The 14,428-nt window shown below is 45.1% G+C and overlaps 1 long non-coding RNA gene across 1 annotated transcript; it reads right to left on the reverse strand.

The window, feature by feature from the left end:
• Positions 1–2,107: 2,107 nt before the first annotated feature.
• On the reverse strand, positions 2,108–12,053 carry LOC121143790. Its single transcript, XR_005881115.1, has 2 exons — positions 11,975–12,053; positions 2,108–2,357 (listed from the first exon to the last, which is right to left on the reverse strand). It is a non-coding gene; the product is annotated as an uncharacterized LOC121143790 (long non-coding RNA).
• Between the last annotated feature and the right edge of the window lie 2,375 nt (positions 12,054–14,428).

Below are 14,428 nucleotides of genomic sequence, written 5' to 3' on the forward strand. Positions count from 1 at the left end.
CCAAGTACCGCCAACACTCACCAGCCTTATGCTGCGTGCCGAAAGCAAGGTCAAACGAACCAGTCCCTGTGGTCGTGGGGCTCGGAGAACCCAGCAGAGAAGACGTGTGAACAGGTGTGTGCAAACAGCTCTTGCTGTCACCCAACAGTGTGAGCTTGGGAATGACCAAGCCTGAACAACACGGGCATTACTAACAGCAATGGCTTCAGTAACTTCCATATTCCAGGCTCTGCCCTAAATGTTTTAAATGTGCTGTCTCCTTTACTCTTCACTTATTTACTTACTTATCTGTCTCTTTATACCTGAGGTCTTGCGGTGCCGTCGACCCTGGGCCGAACCTCTCTGATCCAAGGGCTCCTTCCTCCCTCAGCCTCCTCGGGGCTGTGACCTCGGGTGCACACACACTTGTGGTGGTTTTTGTTACAGTTCTGTGTGTTCAGTCCCCGTTGGCACAGCTGCTTTGGAGATAAACCCACTGAGACCTAAATGTAGAGCAGCTGGAGTTCATGTCTGAATCCTTCTCATTTCAAAACCCAGCCACCGTCATCATCGCAACTAGATCACTGAAGAGGTTTGAGCTTGAAAGGGAGGAACAGAAAAAAGGGGGATAAGCTGGGCGGTGGTGGCGCACGCCTTTAATCCCAGCACTCGGGAGGCAGAGGCAGGAGGATCTCTGTGAGTTCGAGGCCGGGCTGGGCCGACAGCCTCCAAAACAATACAGAGAAACCCTGTCTCGTAAAACCAAAAAAAAAGGAGGGGGGGTAAAGGGAGTGGGGTGGGGAAGAGGGAGAGGGAAAAGGGAAGCCCTCTGGTAGGAGTAGCCCCCAGCAGAGCCCAGCTTCCTAGAGAAGGACTTCCCAGACGGGCCTCAGAGGCAGGCACGTGGCTCTCAGCTCATTGTCTAGCAGGAAGGGGAGGGTGACGAAGCAGGGTGCAGTCTGAACTGGCATACTGCCCAGAAAAGTTCCAACTCCCCGTGAGGCTTGGGGCACCTGGGGAAATTATTAGAACTGCATATCCTCATGAAATGCTTGACAGTCCCGAACAAGAGGTTGTCTCTGAGTAGGAAGTGTTGTAGTTGTGTACTTCAGGCCAGGGGATGTGACATTCAGAGAGAAGAGGCCAAGTTGGACCTCCTCCTCCTCCTCTTCCTCCTCCTCCTCCTCCTCCTCTTCTTCTTCTTCTTCATTTATTTTAAGCACAGGAAAATAAGTCGCTGTCCCAGGTATGTCAAGCTGACAACGAAGATTAGCCATCATTGCACGAGTTAAGAGACCTTGGCGGGAGAAGAGTCTCTGTCAGTCAGTTCATGCAGGCATCTGTAGCTGGTCGATGTGCTGAGATGGAAGGACTGTGGCATCTGTATCACCCTCCCTGGCACCAAAGCTAAGGGACCACCATGGGAGAGGAAGCATAAGGAATGTAGGGGCTGTACGATGGGGAGAGGACAGTGGAGTGCTGTCTTCTGGACAGGGCGTGGCCGTAGCCCTCATGAACTCATAGACGTAAATGGTAACGGCTGTCTTCCCATAACAGGCATGAGACCAAGCCAGCCAAAACCCTAGCATAGATGGTTGGATGAGTGATAGGCCTGTCCCGAGCTGAGGCGTCATTGACTGTTGACAGCTGAGGAGGCAGTGAGACCATTCTTTAAGGATGTGGCCCCTGGCAGACTCCCCCATGCCCTAATGGATGGCCCAGTACCCATGCTCATTTTTGAACAGCGCTACCTGAACTTGGCTGTCTATCAAAATATAAAATAAGACGTTGACTTAGGAGGCGGAGGTGTTGGGAAGCTACAGAGCAAGGGGAGGGGGGAAAAGGCAGCCAAGTATAACCATATTTCGTTGTACACATGTGTACTATCCTCAGAGAATGGAAGATTAATTTCAAAGAAAGTTAACTGAAGAAAAGCTGTTTGGGGGAGACAAAGGTGGCTTAAACGGGACAGAGGTAAGAAATGGAAGCGGGGAGTATGCTTAATATGTGTGTGTACTGAAACCTTAAAAACTAGGTTTTCAAAAACTGGAGATGAGGACCCTGACTTTGGAAGGCAATGAGGCTGCGGGTCAGATTTCAAATACTTCATTGTTCCTCTGCAGGGAGAGACAGCTTGGGAAAAAGGTTTTAATAGACACTGAGACCCATTGTCAGGGACTATGGCCCCAGAGGTTTCCACGAGGGTGAAAATGCCCACTGGAGATCAAAGCAGGCTGTCCTCGGAGCGGCGTCACAGGGCCATCCTCTGAAAAGTGACCCACTGTTGGGCTCAGCTCCCTCTAGGACGCCGAATTGGAGCCAGCTGGTGTCTGGAACGTAACTCCTGGGTCACTTTCTGGTCTCCGTTTGAAGGCCAACTGCATATGATTAAGGGTGACAGATACAAAGCTTGTGTTAAGTCCAGGACGGAACTTGTTGAATGAATAGCAATTGAGTTGAAAATTGGATGAATGGATTGAGTTTCTTCTCTCTCTCTCTCTCTCTCTCTCTCTCTCTCTCTCTCTCTCTCTCTCTCTCTTCTCTCTCTCTGATAGGCAAGATTGAATTCTCTGGGCCTTGTCAACTCAATGCTTACATTCTTGAGGGCCATCACTTTAGAGTTAATTGGCATTTGAATAAGCTTTTTTTATTAGATATATGTATGTATGATGTAATTAGAACACAAAATCACTGCCAAAACTACTATGTTTCAATGTGAGCATTTCCCCATGCAGTGACCAAAACCGACTGACTCTTTATTTTCCCCCTTTCAGTTCTGAAGCTCTGGGTGGGGCATTTCTAACAATCGTATTATCTGGGTGGGGCATTTCTAACAATCGTATTATCTGGGGGGGAACAACAACAACAACCAAAAAAGCAAAAGGACAAAATCTGACACCGCTGCTCCTACTCCGCAGATCCTAACTTATGTTGGGTGGGGTGTGGCCTGGCCACTGGGGTGTGGTCTGGCCTGCAAGGCAACACTAAGGTGCAAAATCCCAGAACCCACAGCAAACCACAGTGAACCCTCACCAGGGAGGTGGTGGCTGCAAGTGTGTTTCACACTGACACTTTGCTGAGTATAAACACGCCAGAGTAAACTCTTACACCCAAGAACCCAGGGCAGCCTGTGGACAATCTTTGGAAAAATTCAAATTTGTAAACTGATAATATATATAATTCCATTGGCTCCATATGGTTCCTGTTATCTTGAGGAGAACTATACACATTTGCCTTGCCCCGGGCAGAAAGATAAATAACAGATGTGGGTAATTTTTATCATACTTGTGCTGAACAATAATAGAAAAATAAGAAATGAAGAGGGCAGGGAGCAGGGCAACACTCGTGAAAATAAAGCCCAAATTATTCTAGGTTATATTTCAAATTTTCAACAGAGGTCACTGTTTCTAAGAGGGAGTATCACTGGAGTGAAAGCAAGCAGCGTTAAACATGTGAAAGTAACGCAATCAACTTAATCCTTTGATAATAGCAATAACTAAAACCAACACGGGAGGTATTCTGAGCGCTGTATGTGTTAAATTAATTACTGGCTGCAAGCGTGAGATCAAATCTACAGTCATGTCCTACACCCACTGCCGGACGAAGAGGCAGACCCAGAGACTGAGAGCAGTTCGTTCAAGGGGACAAAACGGTGAGGTAGAGTCTCAGACTGACTTGAAACAAGTTCAATTTCAGATGCCACAGTGAGGTAGCCCAGAGCAGCTGCCGATGACAGGGTGGGTGGCGGCTTCTGCGTAGAGGGGCGACAGGGATACCCAAGCAGAATGCGGGGCCCAAAGAATCTACTGGGAGAATGGCTGCTTATACTAGGGTCACGGAGAAACAAGAACCCAAAAGTCCCACCAGCTATGGATGCCACCGCTGTGTCCCAAGGCTGTGTAGTGCGTGGCATTGGCCAGGTACCCTTGGGGAATCTTAATATATACACCAAGTATCGACTTATTTTAGATGCTGAAATGGTATGTTTTAGAGTTTTGGCTTTGAAACACAGCACACACAACGAATGTGTGTAAGTGTGTGCACATATGGATATGTGTATGCTCCTTAATCGCTTCCTCGTCACACACTCATAAATCTGTGACTAACACGTTGTATTAAGGGTCAGGAAATCGACAGGCCCGTTCTAGCCTGCTGCCTATTTTTGTAAATAACGCTTGATTGGCATGCAGCTGCGACTGTTGTTTGTGTTTCCTTGTTGTAGCTGAGTTAAATATTCACAGCAGAAGCCCCCCCCCCCCCAAAAAGTGAAATTCTTGACTATGGAAAGCACTGCCAAGCCCCATCTCAGATAGTATTCCACTAAGAAGGCAGGTAGCTAGGCAGGCGGCAATCTTGCATTAGATCTGGCTGAGTCACCCCCATGTGGAGGTTACAGGTTAGAGACAGGTCGCTAAACTCTAGCCAGGCTCAGGAGGCTACACTGGGCCTCACATCTGAGCCCTAAATTCAAGTCAGGCTTAGGAGGTTACACTGGGCCTCACATCCAAGCCTTTCTTAGGCCCAACAAGCTTCCTCCCCAGCATCCGCTCTATAGATTGCTGCCAGTGTGGTTGAACCAAGGTGGAATCCCCCGATACTACGTGGGGGTTTCTCACTAGAACCTGCTCCTTCTGGCTTTTGAAATGTGTGCTTATAGAGGTGTGAGAAATGGGGTCTCACTGGCTTAGGGCCCACTGCCCTGAGTACCAAGACTAGAAATTGTTTCATTACTTACAGCTCATCGGACGTGACATTAAGTTTTTATCCTTTCCCTCCAGATAATGCTCTGTTGTTCTCAGTTGGGTCAGAGACAACACCTGGAGTGCCTTCCGTCCTTTGACTTCTGCTCACGGCAGAATCCATGTTGGTAATTATTCTCTGCAAGCCTCCTTGAGTGGCCTGTGTCAACCAGGATATCCTTACAGCGTTGGTCAGGTTTTCCCTGTCAACACCTGTTTCTATTAGTTACTGCTGGTGTTTCAGCTGTGATGCTGGATTTGTGGGGTCATCTCGAAGATTCAGCAGTGTTAGTGTGGCTTTGTCATAATCTCCCCCCACTAATATTTCTCTTCTAATCAATGCACCTTTACCTTTGCATCGCACGCCTGATTTATATCGCACGCAAGCCCGTGTTTCATGTTGCCGATGATTTGATCCTTGAATTTTAGTCTATCTGATATTTTAGGAGTCTTGTTTTGTCTCTGTGCTGTTGGAGGTGGAAGCCAGGGTCTCACACAGTGGGGGGGGGACTACACCCTCAGCCGGGGGGAGGGGGGGAACCTTCTCCTACTGAACTACACCCTCAGCTCTTCAAGGTCTTTGCCTTTTCACCTTAGGCTATTTCAGTTATTCACGCTTCATTTGGTTATTAATGTGAACTGTGTTAGGCGTTACCACCTTGGTACTTGGTTCCTGTTTGGCTTACCGATTATCTGTTAAAAACAAAATCAAAACAACAACAACAAAAAAGCCTTCTTATGTTTCATTTTGTACCGAGCAAACTTTTGTTTCACTGTCTTCTTTATTAGCTAATAGCTTGAAGTCCTTACTTTGTCAAGTGGGCGGTCGGTTACGGGTTATAGTTCACCCTTGACTCACCACAGTCTATTTATTCGTGTGTTTTGCTACTCGCGTGAGAACTTTATCATGCTTCGCGCTGCTATTATTCCACAATGGTTCTGTGGTCGCCACATCTCTTCGTGTGCACAACGCTTCCGGTTGAGGCTCGCCCTACCCATCCTCTCTTCTCTCTCTCCAACTCCTGTCATCTCCCCGTTCCCCCCTCCTTCCCCCAATTTCCCAGTTCCCTTCCTCACGTTCCTGTCCTTTCCACACTCTGTGTGATCACCGGTTTAGAGCTACCTGCTGGAGCCTGGTGGTTTGCCAGTGGGAACACCATTCAAGACGGATGGCTGTCCCTCCCCCAGAATCCACCAGTACCCGTAGTTCAGCAGGAAGAGGTAGTGACGATGTATAAGCTCCTCCCAGATCCGTGGCTGACTGTTGTTGACATGCCCAGACTGGGCAGGCTCAGTGCAGGCACGACCCCTGCTGCGGTGAGACTGTGTTCGCAATGGCTGTGCTATGCCCAGAGGCCAGCTCTTCCCAGACCTTCTCCCTACAGTCTGGTTCTTAGAGTCTTCCTGCTCCCTCTTCTGTGTCACTCCCTGAGGCACAGGCAGGGAACACGGCGAATGTCTGTCTTCTTAAAGGCTGAGCCCTGAGATGTCACCGATTCCCATCGACTTGGGCAGCCGTGACTTCTGCAATCAGAGAAACTTCCTTCCCTGTGAAGGCTGAGAGCAGCATTTGTCACTGGGAATAAACGTAAATATTTAGAGGGTAGTTGGGCGCCAACTCATTTTGTTATTACATGCCATAAACCTCACATAACTTAAAAATAATTTTTGTTTAAACAATGAGATTTAAGAATAAATGGTAGGAAAAAGTGTATCTATCATGTAGTTATATGATTACTAACTCTCTCATCCCTTGTGACGATTCATAATTTCATCTAGTATCATTTTCCTTGTGCCTGAGGGTGCCAGTGATGATTTTCCCCACTTTCGTACGTTAGAAAAAGAACTCTTTAGTTTCTTTATTTTTGATAATATATTTTATAGATACAGAATTATTCGATGTGCCTTTTTCTTTTATAATTTAAAAGTACCACATCGTTGTCTGCTTGCTTATATTAATTCCATTGGGAATGTAAAATTTTTTAATTACGTCTGTCTGAGTGTCCGTATGTGGGTATGTGGACAGATACAGTATGCTTGGAAAATGTGTTTAGGTGCTAAAGAAAGAAAAGAAATGGGTATAGACAGTCATATAAAAAATAAAGGGTTTAAAATTAAATCTTTAAAGAGAAAGCAATATAAAAAGTAACATAAAAAATGAGACACATAAGGATGCATGGTATTTGCTGACTTGGAATTTTTTAAATGCTGATGAGCAAAAGGCAAATGCTGCTGAGAGACATTGGATTGGAGGGGAAAAAAACCTGCTACATTAAACCAGCCTATATATTTTAAGGGTGTCTCAACTTCAGAGTGGAAGTCAAGAAATGCGTTGTCTTGGGGGAGAGGTTATGCCTTTGTTTCCACAGGAAATAAAAAGCTATGGACTCCTTCAAGATTAATAAGGACCAGATTTAATTGGCTATGGACAGGAAGGAAGGAACAGAAAGACTACAGCACAGGTGACATATAAGCCTATCCCTCTACATGGGGACAGCTCTGAGACTGGATGAGACATGATGAACCTTGTTTGTTACATCGTCCTCATGACTTATTATTTACATGCCATCCTTTCATATGGCGTGACTAGAGACTTATATTACAGTTTGGCAGTGTAGTCCAAACAGACTTATAAAGATGCGTTTCACTGGCTTGGACATAGAATTAAAAAAATCATCTTTAACTGACTTATGCATACCACACTTTCCATACTTGTGTTCATGCAAGGGATAAATGCTACCTTTCAAAAGTCTGTGTGTTTTCAGAAAAAAAAGGACTAGACACCAATGAAGACAAGTAGCCCAGGTGATCCAACCTCTCAGAATGCCTGTTAGAGTTTCCTCAAAAATCTGCATTCAGGTCAACTTCAAACCAGCTAGCTGAGATGGTCTAACCTCATAGACTACTCCAGCCAGGACTTCAGATAAGCTCTGTGTTTTCCCATCCCACAGAGACTGGACAATAGCTTACTCTCCCAGGACTTAATCATTAACTTAATTTTCTCAGGATCCCCTAAAGATGTTTTCACCCCCAGACAACAGGATGTAATTTTAAGAACATGATGTCCACATTCCCAAGAGGTGATAGGGGTTAGTCATTTGATGGGTTGTGGATGTTTGTCTTTGTTTAGGGGGGTTAGTTGCAAGCTGTTACTGATCATAGGGAAAAAATTAGTGAAGGAGGTTAGATTCAGGGATCTCTTTCTGAAAAGAAAGAAAAGGGTGATATAGAAATGATATGACAAAAAGGATATATTGTTGAATCTATTTTTAAACTAAAAAGCAACTATTAATTGCAAATATTTTACACTGGTGTGGATATTTGTATATTGATACAAATTTAAGGTTATTTTTGTTTTAACATACATATAAATGCTTCTACTTTTGTTTAAGGTGTTGTATCTATGTAGCTCACTTTAAAATGTAATGTAAAGTTCTAGTGCTTGAAAGGTATTGTTTCAAACAATTTGGGATTATTAAGAAATGCAGGCTAAGAGTCATCTATAATAATTAAACTTATAGTCATGTTTTCAAGGTCAAATGTATATATTTTAGATAGATAGGTGTTCTTCAAACACTTTGGAGACATACAGAATATGGCATTTAAGATGTTTTAGTAACATAGGGCTTTTCATGACATTGAGACACATCTGCTCCTATCAGCACCATTTTACTTCACAAAAGAATGATGGGCATCGAAGAACCTCCATATGCTTTCACTGTGGCAAAATTAACCACTGGGCAAGAAACTGCCCTCACCTCATCTGCTTACAAAAGAAGATGACTGCCAAACTTTGCCAAGACAAGGTAGGTCAGTCCTTCAAAATTCCTGTGTCATGGAAAAGTATGTCAGATATTCTGGGCCTGTAAGACAAAGATGGATGCCTGAGTGATGCAGAGGAATCTTGGGTAACTGTCGAGGTAGCCAGCGTCTCTGTAGTTTCTATGCTTTTGGAAGTTGCTTGCTCTGCACTTCCTGTTTAGTCAAGTACTATTTTATCCTTCATAGATTTCTGATAGGATTAAAGACTAGATAGTCATACTGTTTTCTTTGAAAACTCAGAAAAGGGACTTACAAAAGAGATGCAAAGTTTATAAGGTTGGGAGACATAAAAGCTTAATCTAGAAAATGCCTTAAGGTCTAAAAAGATATTTTTATAGTAATGCAAGTTATGAAATAAAGCAGTTTAGGTATAAAACGTTGGACTCACCAAGATAGGATGGATAACAGAGTAATTTCCCAACTTTGCCAATCAAGAGGTCTGCTGGAGAAGCTGCCCTGCTTCTACGCTTCCTTGAAATAAAACACTTTAGCTCTGAAGAGTGTGTCTAAAAGAGGTGAATGGATAGCAGACAGACAACAGTCTCCCTTACTTCATGTAGTATATAGGCACTAAAATATTATTCTGTTCTCCTGGTAGATACTTACAAACCTGACCAATAGGGAAGTACATACTCACAAAGAAAAGGTCAGCTCAACTCAGTTCTCTTTGTAAATTCATCACGTTGCTTTAGTAATTAAAAAAATAACTTTAAAGATCTCAATATTTCCTGTACTTAAATGTAAACACGCATACTTAAACCTGTGTACATGCGTAGAAGCTGTAAACTCTCTCTTTCTCTCAATTGTAATATCCTGCTTTTTCTCTCTCTCTCCTTTTTCATCCCCTCACCCTCTACCCCCACCCTGTATACTTCACCTCGAGGGACATGATTCAAGACCTCTGTGGATGTCTGCAAGCCTAGATGGCACCAAGCTCTGTGAACGGGTACCTGTCTGTGTAAATAGGCACGCAATCAAGTGTAGTTCACCTTGTGCGTTGTCACAGTAAGCAACATCTAACAGTGCAATAGAATGAGTTTCCTAAGACTGTGTAAATCATGGGCAGAGTCCCACTGTCTCATGTTTTGCACTGGGATGACAGCCAAGTTCCTGTGGCCAGGTATGTGTATGAACGCACGAACTGGAAGGTGCGAATAGTTAACATACATGATTGAAATTCCGATTCTCGGCTAGAAAGTGCCTGCACCAACACACACACACACACACACACACACACACACACACACACACACACACACACACACACACACACACACGCTCGCGCTCGTCATAGCTTCTGAGCAGGAACGGCTTCTTCCAAAGCTGCTTCCCTGCCTCCCAGCACAGGATGAGTCCCCCTCTCCCTCCTTGAGCTGATCCCTGACAGTTGTCATAGATCTACTTCAGTGCTGTCTTAATGACAATTCTCTGTCCACACGGCACTCTCTCTCTGGTGTTAACTAAAGTCTCAGGGACCTTTGCCTGCGGTCCCCAAGGCTGTGGGAACCTGACAGGTGCTCAGTAGATAAGGGTGGGTTTGGAGCTATCTGGTAAAAGAGAAACAGTGCCTGCCAGGTACTGTTCTCTCATCTCCACTGGTGGAGCACAGCCATAGGCGTAGAAACAGGGCACCTACTCCTTATATTTGTGCACTACAAATTTCAATTCATTTTTTCCAAGCAAACTGGCTGGACACGTGACTCCCGCAGGGCAGGAGGCTGGGGTGGGCCGTATGGCATCACTCAGTCGACAGAAATAGAGGTAAGCCAGTCTGGTGCCCACATGTGCTGTGAACGCTGGCAGCCAGCCAGAAAGCAGGTCTCAATTAGGCAGATTAGGCCAAAGAAAGCACATGTGAGACCCAGGCACCTCACCCGAATTCCAGGGCAGTTTCCGAATACGCCCCGTCCCCAACGCTAAGGAGAAACTGAAGTGTGCAGATCCTCCACCCAGCTCCAGAGCCTCCTCAGGTCTCAGAGGCCTCTCCCCTGGCACCAGATAGGAGGCCTTGGGAGGTGTGTGTGTATGTATGTGTGTGTGTGTATGTGCACATGTCTGCAAAAAAGAAGTTCAGTGTCCATCCGGAAAATTCATCCCACCAAGGGCAGCAGTCTCTCTGCTTTGTTAGGGCCACAATGGCTTCTTTCTAAAGACAGGAGAGCACCTGAAAAGTCACTTAGAAGACACACAGGTCACATCTAATCAGCGGCTCCCAACGGCAGACAAGCAGCCTTCTGTGCTCCCTGGCTGTGGATGAGATATCATCTGTCCCCATGCCCAGGCCCCATAATTGCGTCTCATTCCTGAATCCTGCTGAATAATGACCTCTCCTCTGCCGCCGCGCCAGCGGCTCGCAGAAAGGCTGCACAGGAAACAGTATATCTGAGCTCACCGGCCCAGAAATTCTAACCAGATGATGGAAAAACGTTTTGTCAAAGTAAGACTTCTTTGGATTTTCAAGAGCCCCACATAATCTCATAAACAGTATTTCTGAGGCTCCGTCCCTAGGCGGGGCCAGCAAGACTGCTGTCCTTTCGATAATCCCTCACCAGGTTCCCTGCTTCTTTTTCTTGTAAGGGGATATAAAACTTCCCTCTTAAATCAGTAAACAACACGGTTGAAGGGAAAGAAATACCTTGCGAACAGCACACACACTGAGACGGTGGACAGGAGGACTGAGTCTTCCCTCTCACAGTGACGGGTCTCCTGACTCTGACACTATGATCCTGAGGGAAGCCTCCAGGTTCCCTGTACAGCACAGTTTGCTCATGACTGAATCCTCCCACCTGACCCTCTGACCGTGATATCAGTCTGATGCCCGTACGTTCAGCCACAGCTAGCTTGCTGGGGGCAAAGCTCTATGCTTCACAGTTATTTTTAATTAGCTAACAGAAGTCCTTTCCCAAAGTGCACCCACCTGAAGAGAGTTCACATAAGAAAGCTAATTCTCACTTGAGTGAGGATGACTGAGGCTTTCGAGGCAGCTCATGGGTTGAAAAAAAAGGCACTGGCTGCTCTTGCATAGGACCGGGGGTTAATTCCTAGCACCCACAGGAAGGTTCACTTTCTGTGTGCTCTGACGCTCTGCCCCCAGGGAAATCTAATGCCCTCCTCTGGCCTCTGCAGGTACTGCACACAGTTGGTACTCATACATGCAGACAAAATACCACCCATCTAAAAGGAAGTTAAAAAAAAGAAGTTAAATGAAAATGATTAATGTTAGCAGAGGGTCCAACGTCAAGTAACGTTTTAATATTTTTTCTCTTTGGTTATTATATTTTTGAACACTCCATATTCTATTCGCAGTGCCTCTGAGCACAAATTTTAGGTTTGGCATATACTATTATGAGTAACGCACAGGAATACATCTCTCTTGGATGCCACTTCTAAGGACTGGGGTAGGTAAAGGCCTCTCTAGGCTCTTAGATACCAACCTGGAAAGCCAAGTCTTCAGGCAACTCTTTATTCCCTCATCTAGAGCAGGGCCCAGGACCAGGGGTTCTTGGAATGCTTGTATGATGTTTGCTTTGTGCTGAGATAGAACACAGGAGTTCTGTCACAGATGAAGCTGTTCTATATGGTAAACTAAACAAAAGGATGAGTCCCTACACATAATTCTCAGTATCACAGAGGACTCATGCAGGATTTCCCACAGGCTTCAAAGGCTGACGTCTGTCCTCCAGGATGGCACAATACACATTTCCACACATCCTCTCTTCAGCTCCTCCCTAGGCTATTTATAAAGCCTAGTGCAACTGTGTAAATAGTTGTTGTGCTGTGTTGTTTCCAGAACAAAGACAAGGGGAAAAAAACTCTGAACACATTTGGTACAGATGCAGTTTCTTTGCAAATAGCTCTATCTGTGGTTGGTTGACTCCACTGATGTGGGAACCCACTGATAGAGCTGACTGAAATCCTGTCTTTTCCTTGGCCAAAGTTTGCCAGATGTTTCTATCACTAGATCTTCTCTGCATAGAGTGAATCCAAGAGAGATGGAATGAGATCACACAGCACAGGAAGGAAGTTTCAAATGGAAATGGCACTGTAGAAGACAGAGGTCCAGGTCATGGTAAAATAAGCCACTCATGACTGCTGACAAGATAACACGGGCTGCAGTGCTGCCCTGGAGGGTCATGTGGTCTCTGGGTGGAAAACTCATTTACCGGGAGGCAGGAAGTTAGAGCAATTAGAGCCAGTTAGAAGCAAGAGAAGAATACCCTGAATGTGTAGAGGGGAAGGCATCATCCGTCCAGGTGCCCACCGTGGACATGCCTTAGGAAAGTTCCCTGACGTTTGATGGAGGTCATGCTCATCCATGGGATGTCATTGTTTTTCCTTACCCTGGGGGGGAGGCTAGTAAAACCCAGTACAGGTAGCCATTCTCAGTGAACTCTGACACAGCGGGAGACAGAAAGGACTAAGTCTTAGACTGTACTCACTGGGGAGCAAAGGAAGACAAACAGCAAGAGAAGACGAGGGTTGTAATTGGCGGTTGGGGTTGAAGATCGCCATGTAGAATGCCCAGACTTGTTCAGCCTGTGACACTGTCCCTCTCCTGCAGACTTGAGAGGCAGAGGTACCACACAGCAGGGTGCATGTGCCCTTTAAACCCTCCCCCCATGACGAAAATGTCCTCAGGGGAAGGAAGGAGGTTACTGGCAAAAATATTTATAATTTTTTTTTCTGGGCAGCAAAATCTGGAGAAGAATGATTTGAAGAGGTTTACTGAGAGGAACCTTATTGAAAAAAAAAAAAGCAGGTGCAGATAGAAACCCAGCAATGTTCTCTCTCAGGTCACCTGGTGCCGGTGCTATACATTCATGTGGATTTTCACTCTCAAGACCATGTCTTCTCACGATCTTTCAAGCCAGTAATTCTGTCCCCAGAGACGCCTGGTCCACCCCTGTCAATTGCCTTTCATAGGCTTCCCACAACACCAGTGTGTCTCTGAACGAAAGAGGCTTCTGTCTCATGTAGGTCGCACAGATCCGAAATACGCATAACCTTCCTTGTTTGCTTGTATATTCTACATATGTACACATCTTCTATACATTTTGCTTGCTGGTTTTCTCGTGGCATTGGTTGCTGTTTGGACAGTTCAAGCGTGCTGTGTGCAAGGGTTCTCTTCCACTGTGTCAAGGATGCTGGTGTTCAGTTTTGCCATCTTTAAAAGGGAAACTGTTTTCTTCACGTAGTAGTTTTCAAAAGTGGCTATATAGGAATATATTCGGAAATGCAGAGGACACTAGCATTTGTGTACTTGTTACATGTGTATAAAAATAGACCCCGCACTTATGTGTGTGTGTGTATTTATACATACATACAAATATGCTGACACATAACACATCTATATTCTTTATATAGAAGAATTTACATGTACATACACATATATGCACATTATATATTTTTATGTCATTCATTAAAAATTTTTGTACATATCTTAGAATATATGTAAAATATTCTTAATGCTAGTATTTTAAGTTGAGGTAGCATATGACATATTTGAGACATCCACAACTTTATTTTCTATACTTTTAAGGGTTAAACATCTTAAAATCATAATAAATATGCAAAGCTTGGCTTGTTTATTTCCAGCTTTATTAACTTTAAATTATCTCCCTTCCCCGTTACCTGCCCCCCAGGATATTCACCCACTGCCTGTTCAGATGTTTGGACGCTGCTGAGAAGCCTTCTCCAGTACTCTAGCTCCTAACCCCACCCACCCATCCACGGTTTGCCCTTGGTATCCAGTCAGGATTACAGTTGTGCCAGGAACTAACGGCAGATGTCAGGCCCCTCTTTCCCTAAGCTACCCCAGTGCAAGAGGCTTCCCTGGATCAAAGCTGAGTGTGGCTCATGGGCAGTTGGAAAGAGGAACACACAGTGAA

The sequence above is a fragment of the Mesocricetus auratus genome, unplaced genomic scaffold (assembly GCF_017639785.1).
Source record: "Mesocricetus auratus isolate SY011 unplaced genomic scaffold, BCM_Maur_2.0 Super-Scaffold_100013, whole genome shotgun sequence".
NCBI classification, from domain to species: domain Eukaryota; kingdom Metazoa; phylum Chordata; class Mammalia; order Rodentia; family Cricetidae; genus Mesocricetus; species Mesocricetus auratus.